The sequence below is a fragment of the Pantherophis guttatus genome, chromosome 6 (assembly GCF_059756535.1).
Source record: "Pantherophis guttatus breed Tessera chromosome 6, ASM5975653v1, whole genome shotgun sequence".
NCBI lineage: Eukaryota > Metazoa > Chordata > Lepidosauria > Squamata > Colubridae > Pantherophis > Pantherophis guttatus.
In genome coordinates, this window is record NC_142068.1 from 10070554 (window position 1) to 10085000 (window position 14447).

Genomic DNA, 14447 nt, shown 5'->3' on the forward strand with positions numbered 1-14447 from the left:
AAAATATTCCAACTTAACCGTGGTTTCCACATTAGGGCCTGTTAGCCCTAGCAAATAAATTACCTGTTTTTAATTATCTGGAACAGAATCAGAATAAAGTATTTCCATGTATTTTGACCCAATATTAAAGCCAAAGGTTGTTCGGTCCCTTTTTGAAAAACTTCAGTGATGGAGTATCCACAACTTTTGAGGGCAAACTATTCCACTGGTTAATTGTTCTCTCTATCAGGACATTTCTCCTTAGTTCTAAGTTGCTTCTCTCCTTGACTAGTTTCCATCTTTTGTTTCTTGTCCTGCTTTCAGGTCCTTTGGGAAATAGATTGCCCCTCCCGTCTTCTTTGTGGCAACCCCCCAAATATTGGAAGACTGCTATCATGTCCCCCCAGTCCTTCTTCTCATCAGACTAGACATACCCAGTTTCTGCAACCGTTCTTCATATGTTTTAGCCTCCAGTCCCCTAATCATCTTTGTTGCTCTTCTCTGCACTCTTTCTAGAGTCTCCACATCTTTTTTATATTGTGGCGACCAAAACTGGATGCAGTATGCAAGTGTGGCCTTACCAAGCCCTTATAAAGTGATACTAACACTTCACCAGGGGTGGGTTCTAAAATATTTTACTACCGGTTTTGTGGGCATGGCTTATTTTGTGGGCGTGGCTTGATGGTCATGTGACAATTCTTTAGGATTTAGCAGAGGTACTGGTCTACCAGGCTTTTAACTGCTTGCAGAGCTGTACTGGTCTACTCAATTGTTTTTTGGAGGCACTGGTCTACTCATTTGTATTTTGGAGGCACTGGTCTACTCATTTGTTTTTGGAGGCACCGGTCTACCACCAAACTGCCTTTTACCACTGAACAGCTGTAGGGCGGCCCTTTGAAGCCCCGCGGCAAGAGTTTAAACAGTTTTTTTTCCTTCTAGCCGATCAGCTGGGACTCAGGAGGCAGCAATAAATTGGGGGTGGGGGCAAATAAAAGGTAAAAATAATGCGGGGGTGGGGGTGGGCAGAACCAGTTCGGTGACATCATATCGTCACTGCTACCAGCTGGCAGAACTGGGCGGAACCGGGAGGAACCCACCACTGTACTTCACGTGATCTTGATTCTATCCATCTGTTAAACCAAAACAGCCTAGGATTGTATTGGGGTTTTTTGATGGCTGCAGCACACTGCTGGCTCATATGGAATTGATTGTCTATATCGCTTACATATGATTGTTAGTGATTGTCGTATCCCGCTAAGGCCATTTCCACAGCTAAAAAGTCTTGTAGGACATTGACTCATAGGAAAATTCCATTTGCAGAACGTCCTTCCCCCATGTTAATTAACAAAGATCTGGTTTTCACGTTTTGCATATTTTATTTCTTCTCTTTTTTGGCACAGCTGGGCAATTATGATGAATTAGTTCTCTGAACCACTCCAGGACGAATATAGTTCCAGCAGAAGGGCAGATCTTGAGTTGAATTACTGCTTTCCTAGTATCGTATTTTTTCCTACCCCATTTTACATTGAAAGATGTCCATTTTGCCCTAAGCTATAAAATGAAAAAAATAATAATTAAAGGACGGGTAATAATTTAGACAAACACAACAAAGCTTCCCTAAACCATCACATTCAAGTCTGAGAAACTCTTTCAAGTGCTCTAAATTTGAGGAACCGTTTCAAGTCATATTTATAGAGTGCTCTTTGATGCCACTGAAGTAACCACACATTTTTTTTAACACAGGTAATAACATTCACTCTCAGACCCTAAGAAGCCCGACTTGATGAAGTGAGGCATAAATAAATCCAGATTGTTTATTGTTTCAGACAATCTGCATGAAATGGGGATGTTTGGGACACACTCAACTGCATCACCCTGAGTTTTTTTCTTCTTCTCCCCTTCCTTGGGAAGGAAAAACAATGCAAAAATAACAATGATAAATATCAGCTTGGAAAACTTCACATACAGAATAATGTGCCAGATTAGAAACATGGAACGTGACAAATGGCCTCCTTTTTAAATATTCTGGAGTAGAAGGCTTAACAAAACAATAAATCCTACAACAGTTGATTGCTTAACCATAGTAGCACTAAATTAATCTCTCTTCTGAGTTTGCACACCACAGTTGAACTATAAACTAACAAATGGACTAGATTTAAACTTCCTAACAGTGAGAGCAATTAACCGGTGGAACAGCTTGCCTTCGGAAGGTGTAGGTGCTTCATCACTGGAGGTTTTTAAGAAGAGGGTTCTGACCCAGCTCCCCAAACACGACAAACCCTCTGTAGTTAAATAAATGTTTCCTTTATTAGGAGCGCTAGTACCCACGGCAAAAATGTCTCTCTCACACACACACAGCAGGCTAATAAGTCCGTCCGGCAGGGGAGATGGATAGTTGTCTGCCACACCTATTCATCTCTGCCCCCTGCCTTTTATCCCCAGAGCTAGGATGGGGCTTCACTAGCAGCGGTGGCTCTTCCGTCCCAAGGACCGTCCCATAGATTTCCACTGCTCTCCTCTCCTCTGCCTTCTGTGCATCCGCGCGTCAGGCACTGGATCCAGCTGTTCCTCCTCTTCCTCATCAGCCACCTCCAGGCCTGGGGGCTGTTGACTCTCCATCTGAGGGCTGATGGACGGCCCAGGCTCCGTCTCTGTCTCTGTCTCTGACAGCTCCATTCCCTCTTTCCCCTCGGAGCTCTCAGGTCGCCTTGATGCTGGCCCCGACTTCCATGCCACCTCCTCATCTGGTTGATTCAGCTGCTGGAGGGGCCGGCGGCCGACAGGCCACAACAAAGAGACTGGATAACCACTTGTCTCAAATTGTATATTGTCTCCTACTTGAGCAGAGGATTGGAGTAGAATACCTCCAAGGTCCCTTCCTGATTTTAAAAATTGCAAGAGATCCTAAGGCACAAAGATGCTAACCAACATCAACCTCACCAAGATTATTATAGGTTGCAAAGCCACTAGGTTTGTTTTCTGACTAAATGAAGCATGAACTGTTGACAGGATATCTGACAGGATATCCTGTCAGAGCTGAAGAAGGACTATCCTGCTGGAGCTGAAGAAGCTTCTCGGATGAGAAGTGAAATGTCTTCCAAAGAAAAAACAAGAAAGTCCAGTTGCCTCATGAAAAAGCACCTTTGGGACTACTCTGCTAATCATTGACGGCCCTAGGGGGCAGTGCTCATCTCCGTTTCTAAGCCATTGAGCCAGCACTGTCTGAAGACATTTCCGCGGTCATGTGGTCGGCATGATGTCATGGAGCACTGTTACCCTCCCACCAAAGTGGTACCTATTTATCTAATTGCATTTGCATGCTTTTGAACTGCTAGATTGATAGGAGCTGAGGGAAGGATGGAAACTCGCCCCGTTACATGGTGTCCAGGTCTCGAACCGGGACTGTCAGATTTCCAGCCAACAAACCCAGCGTCTTAACCACTGAGCCACCGTGCTGTCTAAAAATAAGATATACCCAGTTGTCAAAAAAAAAAAAAGGATGAAGGGAGATAAACACCTCCCCAAATCCCAAACCTCTGTGTGTGTTTGTGTGTACTCTCCAATGTGTTTCTCATTTGTGGGAAGATTTCTGCTAGTAAGCATGTTTGAACTGTGAGGGGGAAAAAGGAAATGCAAAATGTTAAAGGGAACAAATTCACTTTAAAATTGGGACATATAATACCGTTTTCAGAAGCTGGAAATTGAGAGATTTTGAGCGGTTTCCCTCTCTTCCCCCCCCCCTTTCTTTTTGATTTAATGTTTTAAAATGTTGACTTTTGGTAACATTAGTAAAGAAAACAGGGGTTAGTGGGTTACTTTTTTTTAAAGCCACATTTCTTTCCAGCTGCAGAATCAGTGCAAATAGTTGTATATGAGTCGCCAACATCTGCAAGCTTCTGGACCAAATCTGACTGTCTGGAGATTTTCAGAATTTTCCTTTACAGCTGTGTTAATCTCCATTTATCTATTCCCGGGGTTAAAAGAAAAATAAGCCAGCATAATTTGCAAGGCTCTAATTTTGCTTAGTAACAAGGCTTGTGAATGTCCTCACAGCTCCAGGTAGTCCTCAATTTACAATCATTCCTTTAGTGGCCATTCTTACAACAGCATGGAAAAAATGACTTTGACCATTTTTCGCACTTACCAACATTGCAGCGTCCCCATGGCCACGTGATTAAAATCCGGCTGGGGGATTCTGGGAGTCGAAGTCCACAAGCCTTAAGGTTGCCAAGTTTGTACACCCCAGTATAGAGTGACCAGGACCAGATGGAAGAAAGATCTAGGGATGGTGACATGACAATGCCTTGCCCTTTGTGGCAGAGAGGAAATCCCAGCAGGCAGGATGTGGTGATGATTTCCACCAACAGGAAAATTCCAGGAAGTACTAAAATAGATGATGATAAATAGATAGATAGATAGATAGATAGATAGATAGATAGATAGATAGATAGATATGGATGGATGGATGGATGGATGGATAGATAGATAGATAGATAGATAGATAGATAGATAGATAGATAGATGATAGATAGATAGACAGATAGATAGATAGATTATAGAGATATAGGGATATAGAGATGGATGGATGATAAATAGATAGATAGATAGATAGATAGATAGATAGATAGATAGATAGATAGACAGACAGACAGACAGACAGACAGACAGACAGACAGACAGACAGATAGATAGATAGATTATAGAGATATAGAGATATAGAGATATAGAAATGGATGGATGGATGGATGGATGGATGGATGGATGGATGGATGGGTGGATGGATGATAGATGGATGGATGGATAGATAGATTATAGAGATATAGAGATATAGAAATATAGAGATATAGAGATATAGAGATATAGAGATGGATGGATGGATGGATGGATGGATGGATGGAGATAGAGATAGAGATAGAGAGATGGATGGATGGTTGGATAAATAGATAATCTTTTTAACAAGACCTGAGCTGATTTTTAATGGTCTCCATTTCCCAGGCCACGCAATATTGTGGAGGTTCAAAGCCTGATGCCCATCTCCCAGGAATTGGGTTTGTCTAGTCTACCGAAAAGAAAGACCGGGGTGACATGATAGCAGTGTTTAAATATTTGAGAGGCTATCACAAAGATGAGGAGGTCAACCTATTTTCCAAAGCACCAGAAGGCAAGACCAAACAAAAGCAATGGATGGAAACTAATGAAGAGGAGAAGCGACCTGGAATTAAGGAGAAATTTCCTAACAGTGAGGACAATTAACCAGTGGAACAGAAGTTGCCTCCAGAAGTTATGGGTGCTTCATCGCTGGAGGTTTTTAAGAAGAGACTGAACAGCCACTTGTCTCAAATTGTATAGGGTCGCCTGTACAATTGAGCAGGATGGGTGAGGGTTGGACTAGAAGACCTCCAAGGTCCCTTCCAACTCTGTTATTATATTATCTCAGAATGACTTCACTTCCAGATATAGAAGGAGCTTTATTCTCTTGGTTGTGTGCAAAAGCCACGATAGTCCCTGAAAATAGATGCCGTAGAAGCCCAGAGCAGGGCTTCTGTGACTTTTTCTCTGACCTTCATCCTATCCCTTAATTGCTCTGGGTTTTTTTTTCTGCTCTCCTGCCAATTATTTGCTGCTTCCCAAATCTCTCCAACCTGGCAATTCTCCACTTCTGCATTCATTACAAGGTTTGTGAACCAAGCAAGTTTATTCAGGAGCATCCTTGCATGAAAGACTGATTTACATACATCTCGCTGAGCCTCTGGCTTTGAGTTGTTCCGATGAAACCTTGAGTGGGATTTGCGTCCCACTTCCTACCTGTTAGGATATGATTTGAGCCTAACAAGTTGTCCAGGCAATATATGTGTTCTGTGACTTTAATCTGAATATGTGTTGTGTGACTTTAAAGTTTTACTGCTGATTCATTGTAATGCTGAGTCATGCTGTCATTAGATAATCACTGGTTGTGAACGTATTTAAGGGAGGTTCTGTAACGTATTCAGTTGATGATAAGCTACCATTGAGTGTGGAGTTGCTATCATTGTGCTATCATCGTTGGATGGATCTGCTACCATCGTGGTTTGTGAACCAGAGTGAGTTTGTTATTCTAACCAACTACTGTTTGTGTGGTAAGAAGATTTCTATATCACTGGACCGATTTAACTGGCAAAGACTTGGATTGATTTAAAGACTATGAGATTGTTTTTTCACTGTAAAGTAAACTTTTGATAAACCAGTTTGCACATCTCTTATTCATTGCTCTCAGCAACGTTTCTCTGTGCATTTACTCTGCTGGTTGGTAACACAACAACAATATCCTTAACGCTACCCACCCACCCACCCTGCCTTTTCCAGGTTCTGGTTCAGTAGACCCTTCCCAGGAGGGTCACCTTGGATGCTTCTTTTAGTTGTTTCTCTCTAAGGATAGCAGGAGTTGCTCTCCTGGAAGGACCTTTCAACATCCTCCCTTCAGAGAAAGACAGAAATCCTTGTGAATCACGAAGGACAGTTTATCCCAAAAGTTCTGAAGAACTGAAGAAGCCTCTTGGATGAGAAGTGAAACGTCTTCAAAGAAAAACCAGAAAGTCCAGTTGAAAAAGCACCTTTGGGACAACCATGACTTAGATGACTGAGAATCTCCATAGACAAAAGGAGACCTTCATAGCAGCAAACCTTCTGTCGTTTGAAATGCATTGTTCAGGATGAGCCGAGGTGGCACAGTGGTTAGGGTGCAGTACTGCACCTACTTCAGCTGACTGCTAGTTCAGCAGATCAGTGGATCAAATCTCACCGGCTCAAGGTTGACTCAGCCTTCCATCCTTCCAAGGTGGATTATTATTATTATTATTATTATTATTATTATTATTATTATTATTATTATTTAATCTTTAGTGAGATTCACAGCCTTTGAGGCTGGTTAATAGCTCAGCAGCTCGAGTCCTAACCAAGGACCTAGGAACTGTTAAGGTATCGTCGGAGGATGTAAGCTGTTCCGAGTAAGGTGGTTTTTTGTAGAGTCAAAATGTTCAAGTCCGGCAAATTTAGAATTTCTAAATAGCAGGGTAGCCCTTTGGGTATTGCTCCAAGGGCTCCAATTACAATCGGGACAACACATGATTTCTTTTTCCACAGTCGCTCAACTTCAATTTGCAAGTCCCGGTACTTTGTGATTTTTTCTTGCTGCTTATCTTCAATCCGTGCATCACCAGGTATTGCAATGTCAATGAACCATACTTTTTTCTTTTCAACTATTGTTATGTCAGGTGTGTTGTGGACCAAGTGCCTGTCAGTCTGAATCCTAAAGTCCCACAAGATCTTGAATTTCTCATTCTCTAAAACTTTCTCAAACTGATGTTCCCAGTGGATTTTGCTGTACTCAAATCCAAACTTCTGGCACAATTTCCAGTGAATGATCTTAGCAACACGGTCATGGCATTGTAAGTAGTCAGTTTGTTTGTTTATTATTATTATTATTATTATTATTATTATTATTATTATTATTATTATTATTATTATTAGTCCATTCATATACAGACAGATATTACCAACAAAAACATCTGACTGTCAAGAAAAAATACTGATTTGGGCGTATCTAAGCATCAGTTAGGGATGCGGTGACTGAGTGGCTAATTGAATGGTCGGCAGTTCAGCGGTTCGAATCCCTAGTGCCGCGTAATGGGGTGAGCTCCCGTTACTTGTCCCAGCTTCTGCCAACCTAGCAGTTCGAAAGCACATTAAAAAAGGCAAGTAGAAAAATAGGGACCATCTTTGGTGGGAAGGTAACAGTGTTCCATGCACCTTTGGCATTTAATCATGCCAGCCACATGATCACAGAGACGTCTTCGGACAGTGCTGGCTCTTTGGCTTTGAAATGGAGATGAGCACCACCCCCTAGAGTCAGGAACGACTAGCACATATGTGCAAGGGGAACCTTTACCTTAAGCATCAATTATAAGAGAGGTGGACAAAAATCACAACTTAGATACTGTTCCCCCCTCCCCATATTGCCTACTGCCTGAGACCCTATACAGAATAATGAATTGGAGGGGACTTTGGGGGTCTTCAGTCCAGTCCCCTGCTCAAGCAGGAGACCCCATACCATTTCAGACAAATGGTTGTCTAATCTCTTCTTCAAAACCTCCAGATCTTTACAGAATTTAGTAAGAGTTGATACATACTCCATATGTATTTTTGTTGCACAGTCGTTAAATCATGTCGGACTCTTTGTGATACCATGGACCATAGCATGCCTGGGCCTCCTGTCCTCCACTGTCTCTTGGAGTTTGCCCAGATTCACATTCATTGCATCAATGACCCTATCTAACCATCTCAACCTCTGCCGTCCCTTTCTCCTTCTGCCTTCCATCTTTCCCACCATCAGGGTCTTTTCCAAGGAGTCATCTCTTCTCCTTTGGTGGCCAAAGTATTTGAGCTTCAGCTTCAGGATCTGTCCTTCCAAAGGGTTGATTTCCTTTAGGATTGACCGATTGGGTCTTCTTGCAATCCAAGGGATTCTTAAGCGTCTTTTTCAACACCACAATTCAAAAGCATCCGTTCTTTGGCATTCAGTCTTTCTTATGGTCCAACTCTTCACAGCCATATGTGACTACAACCATCGCTTTGATATTTAGACCTTTGTCGGCATCGTGATGTCTCAGCAATGTATATTTTGGGCAAGCAAAATTTAAATTCTATATTGGACTGGACATCATAGCAGCAGATTAGAATGGAATGGAGTAGAGTAGAGTAGAGTAGAGTAGTAGGGTAGGGTAGGGTAGGGTAGAGTAGAGTAGAGTAGAGTAGAGTAGAGTAGAGTACAGTACAGTACAGTACAGTAGATTAGTAGGGTAGGGTAGGGTAGGGTAAGGTAGGATAGAGTAGAGTAGAGTAGAGTAGAGTAGAGTAGAGTAGAGTAGAGTAGAATAGAGTAGAATAGAGTAGAATAGGACCTTGGAGGTCTTCTAGTCCAGCCCCCTGCTCAAGCAGGAGAACCTATACTATTTCAAATAAGTGACTGTCTAGTCCTGTGATGGCGAACCTATGGCATGCGTGCCAGTTGTGGCACGCGGAGCCATATCTGTGGGCACGCGAGCATTGCCCTAGCTCAGCTCCAGCATACATGTGTGCGCCGGCCAGCTGATTTTTGGGCCTTCCGGGCCCACTGGAAGTCGGGAAACGGGCCATTTCCAGCCTCCAGAGGGCCTCGGGGGGAATGGGGAAGGCCGTTTTCACCCTCCCCAGGCTCCAAGAAAGCCTCTGGAGCCTGAGGAGGGCGAAAAACGGGCCTACTGGACCCACCAGTAACCTTTTTGCTGTCACATGCCAAAAGCAGGGGAATGCAGTGGGGTCACACGCGCATGCAGGGGGGGTCATGCCTGCATGCATGGGGGGGCACTGGGGGGCATTGAATTATGGGTGTGGGCACACAAGGGTGCGACCCCCCCCCCACTCCCCCCATTTTTGGCACACGACGGCAAAAAGATTAGCCATCACTGGTCTAGTCTCTTCTTAAAAAGAGCAAGAAGCCTATCACTTTTTTTTTTTTTGACTGTGTGTTTGGATAAAAGTCCTCCAGTTACAACTCTGTCCAGATATATTTGAAGATTCATTAGCACCATTTTGTTCTCTCTTCAATTTCCCACAGAAGCCATTGAGGAGCGAAATTGTCATAACACGATTGTTTGGAGAGAAAAGATGGTAGCCCAGTGTTGTTAATGGAGAATCTTCAATTACTAAATCTTCCGCGAAAGTTGTCTTCTTTGTAACACCAAACAGCTGCAGAGGGATATTAACCCCAGCATTTATTGCCGGATACTTTCTCGGGAGGGCTCCAGATCAAATCACTTTATTGTGTAGAAGTTGTTTTTGTCAATAAAAGAATATGTCACCGGTGAGCCCTCGAACATGAAGAGGCAAACAAAACAGAGCCAGAGTGAAATGTACGACTGGGAGAACAGGAATCAAATTAAGATGGTTAAGATGGATGCTCTTTAACAAAGGACACCAACAAAACAAGACATGGTGCTCGCACGCATCAGATGGAGCTATAAATTACAAAAATCAGTGCAAGACTCCCTCTGTCTGCTCCTTTGCAGAGTATCACAGTCAAGCTCAGAATTTACAACTGGACCACCACAACATTTGCTGAAAACTTCACAGCAATCTACTGTGAGATGCTTGTATCATCCTGTCACCCTTCCTGAATCCCCAACACTGTGTTTGCAGGTGCCCAAACATTTGGGAACTCCAGCTTTTGAACTCATAGGGCTCACCTGATGTTTTTAAGAAGGAAGGAAGGAAGGAAGGAAGGAAGGAAGGAAGGAAGGAAGGAAGGAAGGAAGGAAGAAAGAAAGAAAGAAAGAAAGAAAGAAAGAAAGAAAGAGGGAGGGAGGCAGGGAGGGGGGGAAGGGAAGGGAAGGGAAGGGAAGGGAGGGAGGGAGGGAGGGAGGGAGGAAGGAAGGAAGGAAGGAAGGAAGGAAGGAAGGAAGGAAGGAAGGAAGGCTGTCCAAAGCAAGGAAAATGTTTCAAGCATAAATGGCATTTCCAGTAATAGTGCTGAGATTCCATTTTGCTTGGATCATTGTAGACTGCTTCATGGTTAAGAAATTTGTCTCCCATGTTACACACACACACACACACACACACACCCAAAAAAAAGATAGCTAGATGGCAGAAAAATCTGGGAGTGTTTGCCTTCTGATCAATGGAAATGTGAGAGGCAGAAGAGATTAAGAAGAGGTGGCAAAATTACACAGAAGAACTATACAAGAATGAGTTTAACATCCCTGATAACCACGATAGGGTGGTCACTGACCTCAAGCCAAACATCCTGGAATGTGAAGTCAAATGGGCCTTATGAAGTCTGAGCAACAACAAAGCTAGTGGAGGTGACAGTATTCCAGCTGAACTATTCAAATTCTTAAAAGACGATGCAGTAAAAGTGCTACACTCAATTTGCCAGCAAACTTGGTAAACTCAACAGTGGCCACAGGATTGGAAAAGGTCAGTTTACATTCCAATTCCAAAGAAGGGCTATGCCAAAGAATGTTCAAACTACCACACCATTGCAGCCATTTCACATGCTAGCGAAGTTATACTCAAAATCCTACAAGCTAGGCTCCAGCAGTATGTGGACCGAGAACTACCAGAAGTACAGGCAGGATTTTGAAGAGGCAGAGGAACTAGAGATCAAATTGCCAACATATGCTGGATCATGGAGAAAGCTAGGGAGTTCCAGAAAAACATCTACTTCTGCTTCATTGACTATGCTAAAGCCTTTGATTGTGTGGATCACAACAAATTGTGGCAAGTTCTCAAAGAGCTGGGAGTACTAGACCATCTTATTTGTCTCTTGAGAAACCTATATGCGGGTCAAGAAGCAACAGTGAGAACTGGACATGGAACCACTGATCGGTTCAAAATTGAGAAAGTAATTTGGCAAGGCTGTATACTGTCACCCTGCCTATTTAACTTATATGCAGAGCACATCATGAGAAAGGTAGGGCTAGATGAATCACAAGTTGGAATTAAGATTGCCAGGAGAAATATCAACAACCTCAGATATGCAGATGATACCACTCTAATGGCAGAAAGTGAAGAGGAATTAAAGAGCCTCTTGATGCAGGTGAAGGAGGAGTGTGCAAAAGTTGGCTTGAAACTCAACATTAAGAAAACTAAGTCTCAGGAATGCCGTGCGAGACGCAATCAAAACACAGCTACAGCCTTATTCAGCTCTTTTCGCACGCTGGTTTATTCACATCCGCATCCGGCTACACACTGTGATTCATAAACACGATTGAAATCGGCGCTACATTACACCAAGAATGGGGCGTTTATATAGCCCATCTTTCCATTAACTCATTAGGACCGCGCCCTTGTTTGTTACCACGCCCCTCTTTTAGGGGCGTAATTGGTCTTCAGCGTGTTCTGGAAGGTGCTGCCGCTGTGTCCTCCGGAACGGCCCTAATCCCGTTGCACCCGATACCACCACCCCACACCCCGCATACGGCCGCCTTCACCCAGTGCCACCACCACCAAGTATGTATATGTCTCTCGATGCTTTCAGCACGCGTTAGCGATGTCGAGCAGGTTGCTAGGCTCGACACTAAGATCATGGCATCTGTCCCTCTCAATTCCTGGCAAATAAATGGGGAAGAATTGGAAGTAGTGACAGATTTTATTTTCCTGGGCTCCAAGATTACCGCAGATGGGGACTACAGCCAAGAAATTAAAAGACGCTTGCTCCTGGGGAGGAAAGCTATGGCAAATCTAGACAGCATACTAAAAAGCAGAGATATCACCCTGCCAACAAAAGTGCGTATAGTCAAGGCGATGGTGTCCCCAGTTGCAATGTATGGCTGTGAAAGTTGGACTATAAGAAAGGCTGAGCACCAAAGAATTGAGGCCTTTGAACTCTGGTGCTGGAGAAGACTCCTGCGAGTCCCTTGGACTGCAAGGCGTTCAAACTGGCCAGTCCTAGAGGAGATCAACCCTGACTGCTCTTTAGAAGGCCAGATCCTGAAGATGAAACTCAAATACTTTGGCCACCTAATGAGAAGGAAGGACTCACTGGAGAAGACCCTAATGCTGAGAAAAATTGAGGGCAAAAGAAGAAGGGGATGACAGAGAATGAGGTGGCTAGATGGAGTCACTGAAGCAGTTGGTGTGAGCTTAAATGGACTCCGGGGGATGGCAGAAGACAGGAAGGCCTGGAGAAATGTTGTCCATGGGGTCACGATGGGTCGGACACAACTTCGTGTCTAACAGAAAATAGAATATATCCAAGCTATATGTCTTAAAAAACCTTTGATGATTCTAATCAAAAACTGAAATATCTACCTCTTTTTTCTGAATGGGTACATGCCTTTTACTAAACTGTAATATTTTTGTGGGTTTGGGCTTAGCATATTGTGTGCCCTGATCAGTTAAAATTTACATAGCAAACAATGACTAATCACGATGCACCAGCCAAGTAAACTTCATTCATGATATAAGTCCACTTTGTTGGAAACGCTTATATATGAAGCAACATTTAAGCCGAGAGCTGTTAACAGTTTCATTCATTCGGAACATAGATTTCTGATAGCTAAAATATCAGAATTCTTTTTCTTAGCATGCATGAAATACTTTCATGCCAAAGGTATGTAAGTTCCAACCGACATTTCTGCCAAAGAACAATATGAGGTTAGATAAACAATCACACTACCGTAAATTCAAAAGTTACTTATTCTGTTTAGGTTAACAATAATTTTTCAAGGATCATCTGAACTCTAAACTGTGTTTAATTTTCATCATGATTAATAAAAACAAACCACTGTGTGAAATGGAATTGTTTTACACCCAGTTAAAGTTACAGTGAACACAGGATCTTCCGTACATGATGGGTGCTCTGGTCAGGATTGGCTACCTGTGTTCTCCCGTGACATCATCAAGATTCCTAGTTTGGACCATTTTTTAAAAAAATTAATGTTATATACATTATATACATGTTATATGTATATGTATGTATGTATGTATGTATGTATGTATGTATATAATTTATATTTGCTGATAAAAAAATAAAGGGAGACTAGTATAGATCTATTTCAAGCTATTTAGCTCTCATCAGCTAGCCATACCCTTACTCAGATTTGAATTTGGGCTGCCTGCATATTAGGCAGGTGTATTAACCTCTGAGCCACAAGTTCTCCTCCCTTTATCATCTTGAGCCAGGGGAGAGATTAAAGGAAGCAGTATGCTCCCTCCCAAATTGGGGTAGACCAGGTTCTATGTGCATGTGTGTGTGTGTACATATATATGGTGAGCTGTGTTGCTGTGTTGCACGAGCTCAAATCCCCCTGCTACTCAGACTAACCCGAGCACAACCAAGCCCCCACCTAAACAGAACACACACCCAGCCAATCACAGCACAGCCAACCCCCCATCCAATCAGAGCACAGCCAAACCCCCAACCAATCAGAACACACCTCCACCCAATCAGAACACAGCCAAGCTCCCACCCAATCAGTTCATACCCCCACTGGCAGTTAAAAGGAAGAAACAGCTGCGAGCACACACATTGCTCCTAGAAACACAAAGCCGAGAACACCAGCCTGAAGATGACGAATGAGACTTCGTCGAAACGTTGCCAAGACACCTCCAATTTTACACGGGAGAAAACCTGAATAACCAAAGACCTACATACAAACACCCGTGAAAACCTCAGAATACACACACACACACACTGCTCAAAAAAATAAAGGGAACTCAAGCAGAAGACAGCCGAGATCTGAATGAATGAAATAGCCTTATTAAATACTTTGTTCATTACATACAGTAGTTTTGTGTTCCCTTTAGTTGTTTGAGCAGTGTATAAACTGCTCATTCAGATCTCGGATGTCTTTTGCTTGTGTTCCCTTTATTTTTTTCAGCAGTGTGTGTGCGTGTGTGTGTGTGTGTGTGTATGTGTGTGTGTACATATATATATACATATATAATATTAT

At 42.9% G+C, this 14447-nt stretch overlaps 1 long non-coding RNA gene across 1 annotated transcript in view; it reads right to left on the minus strand.

Annotated features, from left to right (window-relative positions):
- Positions 1-1335: 1335 nt before the first annotated feature.
- Positions 1336-14447, minus strand: part of LOC148113039 (uncharacterized) — a 14073-nt gene continuing 961 nt past the window's right edge. Inside the window, exon 2 of the long non-coding RNA XR_015728486.1 lies at positions 1336-1530. This is a non-coding gene — a long non-coding RNA (uncharacterized LOC148113039). The remainder of the gene's footprint in view (positions 1531-14447) is intronic.